The 7,917-nt window shown below is 37.1% G+C and overlaps 1 protein-coding gene across 2 annotated transcripts in view; it reads right to left on the minus strand.

The window, feature by feature from the left end:
* Positions 1-7,880, minus strand: part of ATP6V1A (ATPase H+ transporting V1 subunit A) — a 58,347-nt gene extending 50,467 nt beyond the window's left edge. Inside the window, exons 1-2 of one of the 2 annotated variants that reach the window (XM_068546728.1) lie at positions 7,796-7,880; positions 7,100-7,263 (exon numbers count right to left, since the gene is read on the minus strand). The gene's annotated coding sequence lies outside the window, so the exon portion shown is untranslated. Of the gene's footprint in view, positions 1-7,099; positions 7,264-7,782 lie in introns of both variants that reach the window. The other variant, XM_068546729.1, reaches the window with a different exon arrangement.
* Between the last annotated feature and the right edge of the window lie 37 nt (positions 7,881-7,917).

The raw sequence follows: 7,917 nt of genomic DNA on the forward strand, positions 1-7,917 counted from the left end.
GAGAATTTATGGAATTAGCAGGGCAATTTATACACTTTCCCCTCAGATACCTAAGTAATTAAGACAAAAAAAAATTTCAGACAATTGCCATTTCTGGCCATTTCAAATGGAATTCTTCCTTTTGTTAATTCCTTCTTTGCCCTAACAGATCTTTTACTTTTAATTAATTAACTTATTAATTAATTAATTTCTGGCTGTGTTGGGTCTTCATTGCTGTGCGCAGGCTTTCTCTAGTTGCGGCGAGCGGGGGGCTTCTCTTCCTTGCAGTGCGCAGGCTTCTCCTGCTGCGGAGCACAGGCTCTAGGCGAGCGGGCTCAGTAGTTGTGGCACACGGGCTTAGTTGCTTCGTGGAATGTGGGATCTTCCCGGACCAGGGCTCGAACCCGTGTCCCCTGCATTGGCAGGTGGATTCTTAACCACTGCGCCACCAGGGAAGTCCCTTCTTTTTAAAAAAGGTAGTTTTTTCTAATTACAGAAACACTACATGTTCATTGTAAAAATAAAAACACGTAATACAGAAAAGGGTAAGAAAATAAAAACCACCTAAAATGCCCATCCATGTACTGAGGTAACCACTAAACATACATTTTGGTGACGATTCTTTCTGCAATTCAACTTGTACAGATATGCACAAACATGTAGTTTTATGCATGTGTTATTGTGAATACCCTGCCTTTTTTTCTTTGTCTTTCTGTTTTCTTTTGCTTACTTCCTCCTTCCAGCGTTGACAATCATATAGGCACATACAAAACTCATGGTGCTTTTCAGCTGTTTAACAAAAATGGGATCTCGTTACATATATTTCTCTAAACTTTGCCTTTCTCACTTAAGATACATGATGCATCCTTTTAGGATGTATTTGGAAATCCTTTCGATTCACCAGTATGGATTTAACTCCTACTTTTAATGGACTTTAAAAACATAAAATCTATAAGTTATATATCAATACCCCTACTGACAGGCATTCCCTTTGTTCCCAGGTTTTTGCTACTTCAAACACTGCTTCAATCGACATTCACGTGAACACTTGCTACTTACTGGTGTTTTTATTCTAAGGAAAAGAGTCCATACAGTGGGACTGCTGGATGGAAGAATATGTATTTTTAATATTAACAGATATTGCCTGATTGTTTACTAAAAAAACTGTAACAATTTACATCTCCACTAGCATTTTATGAGAAAATCCTTTACCACACATCCCTGCTAGCAGTAAGTTTACCACTTAATTTCTGCTAATCAGAAAAAAATTTTCATTGTTAGTATATTGATTACTAGTGAAGTTATACATCTTTTCATAAGTTTGTTGAATGTTTGGATTTCTCTTCTTGAAGTTCTGGTCATATGCTTTACCCATGTTTCTATTGTGTGGACTTTTTCTTAATACATAAAAGTTCTGACAAATGTTAACTCTATCTGTTATACATATTTCAATTTTTTTTCAACCTGGCTTTTGTCCTCTATTTTTGCCATTGAAAAATTCTTCATTTCTATGTGTTCTCATACACCTATGTTTACTTTTATGACTTTCAGATTTCCTATCTTGGTTTAAAAGTTCATCACTACATCTAGATTGTATATATAAAAAAATTTTAGGAATTAATATTTTTAATATTTTATTTTAAATATTTAAGTTCTTAATCCATCTTGAAACTAGTTTCTGCATACGTTGCAAAGTACTGGCTCAAGTTAATTTCTTCCAGACAGACAAGCTGTGTCAGTTACATTTACTATATATGTCCCAGTTCTTCCCACTGGATTGAAATATCACTTCACCATGTATTAAATTCTTTTATATGTTGGGATTTACTTCTGCTTTTTAAAATTCTGCTGAGCTTACAGAGGCCTAAAAACATACCTGTACCTATAAACTTAAATAATGTATTCAGTTATCTGGATAAGTCAAAAAACATTTTCACTTAGGATATCCAAGTAATTAAGAAGAAATCATCATTTAAATGCCTTAATTCTCCATACCAAATTAAAAAATTATTGCCCAAAGCAATAAACAGTGATTGTAGGAACTCAAATATAAATTTTAAAACTTTCTTAAATCTCCTAATCTGACTTATTTTGATGCATTTCTGTCCATCTTTTTCAATATGTATATACAATCATTACTACACATACAGTTTCTGTATCATGCCCTTTCTTCAATTTTATAAGTGTTTTCTAATTTAGTCTTCTCTATTTTATTTTTAAATAAACACTTAAAAGAATTAAACTAAGAAATAACTAAAACAAAACAAAGTCTGGTTGTTTTTCATTGCTCAAGCACATGTGGAGCTCTTCTGCATTATATCATGCATTACCCATTTTATTTTCAATGAAATAAGCTTAACTATTTTTCAGAAAAGAAATAAAACATGACATGTTGTTGATATAATTTTTAAAAAGGTTTGTCAACGAAAGAACAACCGTTTCTACAGATAGCATTAAGATTCAGAAAAACACTGAAAATTTTATTGTAGTAGCTAGTCATAATATTGACACCAAAAAAATAGCCAACAAAAAAAATCATAGGCTAAATCTCAAAATATCTATGAAATACCACCAATTTTGAAGGCTAAGTGCAGTTGTGAAATTTATTAAACAGAGCTAACTACGAACAAATATAAAGGGGCGTTTCAAATAAATTAATCATTAAATAATTTTATTCACAGTAGTAACTAATTCTAAAGATGACTTTAATAGTTACAGGTAAAAATAAAGATTTATTACTATGGAAATATACATCTATTTCAGCTATCTTTATAAACACACACACAATGTATATGTATTTACTATACATATAATATGTATATACTATATATATATAAAATAATATATTTATATAAACCGAAGTCACTTTCAGTTCACAACAGGAAACAAAGAAAATAGTAAATTTTTAATGTCTCTACAGAAAAATTAAATGGAAAATATGGTTATTGATCATAATTTATTTCACTATAATAGAAAACTTGACATTAAAGAGAATATTCAATAATCTCTTAATAAAATCTTTCCTTAGAACAAATGAGTTATTTTTTTCAGGATTAAGGTGAAACATAAACTCATGATAGCTACACTTCAATTATTGTTTAATTTACTGATATTTTCCAATACAAAACCACCAAACCTTGTGAATCATCAACCTAGGAAGGGAAAAATTTTACTCTAGTTCACGTCTCCATTGTGTTCTCTATATTCCTATGCCTACTTCAAATGAGGATAAAAATAAGGCATAAAAACATTTAGAATAAGAGGCAGAAATTTTAAATATAAGCTAAACTCAAAAGTTCTGCCTCTATAGGGTGGTATAATTTTAATATATTTCTATAATCCATTGTAGGGATAATAATTTAGAAATACAATACTTCCTTAAATTGATTCCACATATTAATGATCACAAGCTCTGGAAAATCTTTATATAGAAAATATTAAGTCACTGCAGTTGCCAAAATAATAGACTTTATGTTGATATTTCTTAGCTCCTATTAATAAATCTATTTTAGAATCTTTGCTAGAAGTACATTTTTCTTGCTATTTTTTGGTAACAGCCTCATTTCAAATTCTACTCTTTACTTCATACCCCAAACTTGTTGCTTAATTTTATAGGATATCTAAAAGTCTCCTTTAGAAATTCAGTATATAAAATCAAACTAGATATCAGCAAAGTTAATTTTTTAAATGTACAAAGTATGTACTAGGCCCTCTGCATTCATGATCTAATTTAACAGTATCTATGGCATAGATTTAAACACGAAATTTAAGCTTAGATTAAGTAAACTGTCCAAGGTCACACAGCTTAAATAAGTGGTAAGGCCAGACTTGAACCCAGGTCTATAGGATCACAAAATACCACTTAGTTTTAAAAATACTTTCACATAGATTACCTAGGGTTTATCTCACTTGAAATCATAATACCCTTGATAGAAAGTTTCCTAAGTATCAAACCATAAGCCCCCATCCCCAACTTTACTTAAAAGCATATAACTAAAGTGGCAGTACTTAATGATGATTTTCTGACTTTTAGTCTAGGGCTATATCACGTGTAGACTGTACAGTGCCCCTTTTTTCAATAAACACAACTCACTCCTCTTCCCTTCCCTATCATGCAAACACATATGTTGTGAAAATAAGTTTATCACTACATTAATAAAGTCCATCTGAGGTTTATATCTATTCTATTGACCATGATTTGGATGGTTACTATTAACAATTTATATTTGAAAGCTAATACCTAGTGCATAAACTCAGTAGGAGCTATATCTGCAAGAACTTTAAAAGTAGTTTAATCTCCCTGTCCAACTGTCAAACACTCATTCAATAAACAATTTACTGAATGCCTATCAAGTACTTCAGCATCCTGGTGCTAAAGACACAACAGTAGAGACACTGTCCTTGAATTCCTAGGAGCTTAACAGTTTACTAAGGACAGCCCAGCAAACAGTAATTAAATACAGTGTGCTAGAAATGAAAATAGAAGAATAGAAAATATCGTGTAGTAGTCTATAGAAGTGAGTGCCTAGTTCTGCCCACAGAGGAAGAAAGCATCTTGGTGGTGGCCATAATCTACAAAGGCAGTGACATATAAGAAAGACCTCAGAGTAAGCACACAAGAGGTGTCAGGGACCCGAACACAAAAACCCCTGTGTGCCATTTTATGTTGGACTACAGCACAATTCTCTACTGAATGTTAAGATTTCTACATATAGGGAATTCCCTGGTGGCCCAGTGGTTAGGACGTAGCGCTTTCACTGCAGGGCGGGGGGGTGGGGGTGGGGGTGGGGGGGCGGTTCAATCCCTGGTGGGTGAACTAAGAACTAAGATCCCATGAGCCACGTGGCGTGGCCTAAAAAAAAAAAAAAAAGATTTCTGCATATAATACTCATATATTGATAAAAAGCTAGTCTCAGAAATGGTTTCCACACTTCACATCACTTGTTTGTGTGTGTAAATCGTGTATAACGTCAAAGCGCTTTTTCGAATTCAACTTTAGTAGCAATTTAGTCACCAATTCCTGCTGCCAATCTTCCAGATTTCATTAGTGGTCTAAATTACTACTTTTGTAAGTTCCCTAAAATCAGGGGAATTGTGAAGTAAAACTGCAAACTCATTCAACCTCTTTCACATTGACATTCTCTCCTCTGGTACTCAATCCTTTTTAGCCTGTTTTCTCTATCCCATTTTGGTCTCACCCAGACAGGACTGGTTTGGACTTCAAGAATTCCTCTTATTTGGTGGAATGTTACCTGGGCAATGAAGCAACACTGCTTACATTTTTCTCTCTTCTAGTGATCAGGGAACCTCACTCTGGAGCAAACTAATGGATAAAACTATATTTATATCGGTAGCAAGCATACCGATACAAAAACATCTCAAACAAATTAGTGCTTTTGTCCAACATAAGTTATGTGCACAAAATGCTAAAACTGTAAATCATAATAGTGGCCTTCGTCATTAGTTAGAGAAAGCAAGAAAGATCTTTAAGGTTATGTTTTCTAGTAATGAGCATCAATAAGCGAGTTTCTCTATTTTGAACTTACTGTAAAACATTTTGTTAAAGTGATATTACTCTAGAATTTTAACTTCCCCCTTAACAAAATAAGACCAGTTTATTGCAGAGAATTTGGAAGATACCAGAAAAACAAAAATAAGTCAGTCATACCCACCACTCAACGATAATGATTCCATCTTCCTCATTTTTCAGCTGTCTTTTTAATGGATTCTTCAATGACATGGGTTAGAAAACTCTAAGGCTTAACTAAGAATATAATTTTTTCAGATTAAGAAAAAGTGTAATTTAAATTTTAAAAATAAAATTTGTAATTTCTGTAAGGCCTTTCAATTTAAAAGAACCAAGGGACTTTCTGAGTTTGCAGTATAAACAAGAGTTTAACCCCAAACAGAAAAACACTCTTCCCTAAGGCACATTGTTTGGGGTCAAAACATTGGTTACTATATTACATGTGAAATGGGAGTACATTGGGTTGGGTAAAAACCTAAACAATCTTTTCTGCACTTTCAGAAAATACAGTTCATCAAAATCTGAAGAGGTCACCTGGAGTTTTACAAATGGGGAAAGCTAAGGAGGGATACAAATGCTACTTAACATAAATTTACCACTAGTCAAGGAACTGACTGGGAGTGGCAATTAAGTAGGATTTTAAGGAGAAATGGCAAGAGGATGTCAAAGGCAGAAAATATGAAGTCAGCAATATCTCGACTTAACCTCCTTACCTTTAAGTTTGTGGTCAAACACATTGGTTTAACTATCTTTCCAGCCCAATGAGTTTCTGAAGAATTACTTCCCTTTCAGAGAGGTCACTTTTCCATAAGCTAGCCTGGGTCTCCTGCAGATCATGACACCGCAACACCATCTTTCAACGCCTCCCCATTCAATCTAGACTGTCGCATTACCAACACCTCCTGTTTTGAAGGTAGTATATATTTATTCTTTCAACTGTCCTCTCCTTTTCTGCACCATTAAGTCAGAGAAGAGAAAGGTAAACGGCCACCTTTTACCCTTCCAGATCCATTCAAAGCTTGTGGACATCTATAAAACGCCTCTCGCAAGGATGTCAGATAAAAACTCAGAATTAACTGAGAATGCACATTCGGAAGCAAGCTTTACGGTGACTCCGCAGTGAGGGCCACATCGGTGACATTCTCTCCCAAGCCTGTCTCACAGGAGACGCCTCTGCCTCCGGGGTTTTTCCTATCTCCCGGCTCCCCAGCCCGGGGCTGAAGGTAAAGACCTTACAAGGCCTCTGCCAAAGAACAGGCTTTGGGGATTGAGACCTGGAGGCTACTGCAGACCCCGAAGAATGCCTGAACCAATCCCACTACCCGAAGCCCCAAAGACTCGAAAGGGGAACCATAATGGCCGCACTCAGCCCCAGCCCCGGGAAAGGTGGACATGTGAACTACTAGGCTGCAGGGGCGACCACAGTGGGGGAGCGGGTGTCAAGATAACTGGAGAAATGACATCGCCGGTGCAGGATGACAGCGGGGGTAAGCCCGAGACAGCAGAGGCCACCATTCACACTCTCTCTTCTCTTTCTCCTCCCACCTCTTCTCTTCTATCCCAACCAGCCACCGGTTACCGGTCACCACTCACCTGCCGGGGCGCGAGGTCCAGAAACTGTGCCGATCACCTACCCAGAGGCTCTGTCACTGTGGGAGGGGAAGTCTTCAGCTGCAGAGGGGGGGCGGGCCTAGACAGTCACGTGACCCCGGGCTCCGCCCTGTTCCCCCCAACCGGGCTTGCTGCATCTCTGGGGCCTGTATTTTTGGGGATCGTTTGAACATTAATTTTCTTGCGATTAGATTTTAGGAAAACAAAAACGAAACAAAAATGTCCGCAAAGATTATGTTGTAAAGTGCAACGTAGAAGGCGTGGGTGAAACGGGCTAAAGTGCATTGCTAAGGAAGTGACGTTCACGCCGTGGTCTAGGGGCCGGAAATGGCGATGGAGTTCCGCCCCCCTGGGGCCCGCCGGCAAAATCCCAGGCTTACGGGTTTGGGCCCCTCACGTGATATCAAAACCGAAACGAGCTGGACGGAAGCCAAGTTATCCGGCCAATTGTTAATTACACCTATTTGTCTTAAAAGCACTAATTTACATAAGTCTCCCACAGGCTTCTTTACATTTAGAGGAACCACCTTTATAAAATCTTATTAGGAGACAGGAGCGTTTGAAGGTCATACTGGAGACTACCAGCTGGGAAGACCAGGGTCGGGGAAGACTGATCTTGTTGAAGTGCGAGAGGTGAGGGAGGGGTGGAAAAATCTGGCTTTTACCGCCAAGGCCTACCCGGCAAGCCCCACAAGTTGCGTCGTAAGGGATGTGAGGACGAAGATGACGCCGGAAGGCAGAGCCCAGTAGAAAGATGGAAGTCCTCAAGTGGAGGGGGAAGGGTACTCGGAGGCCTGCAG

Source organism: Eschrichtius robustus, chromosome 6, assembly GCF_028021215.1.
Source record: "Eschrichtius robustus isolate mEscRob2 chromosome 6, mEscRob2.pri, whole genome shotgun sequence".
Taxonomy (NCBI): domain Eukaryota; kingdom Metazoa; phylum Chordata; class Mammalia; order Artiodactyla; family Eschrichtiidae; genus Eschrichtius; species Eschrichtius robustus.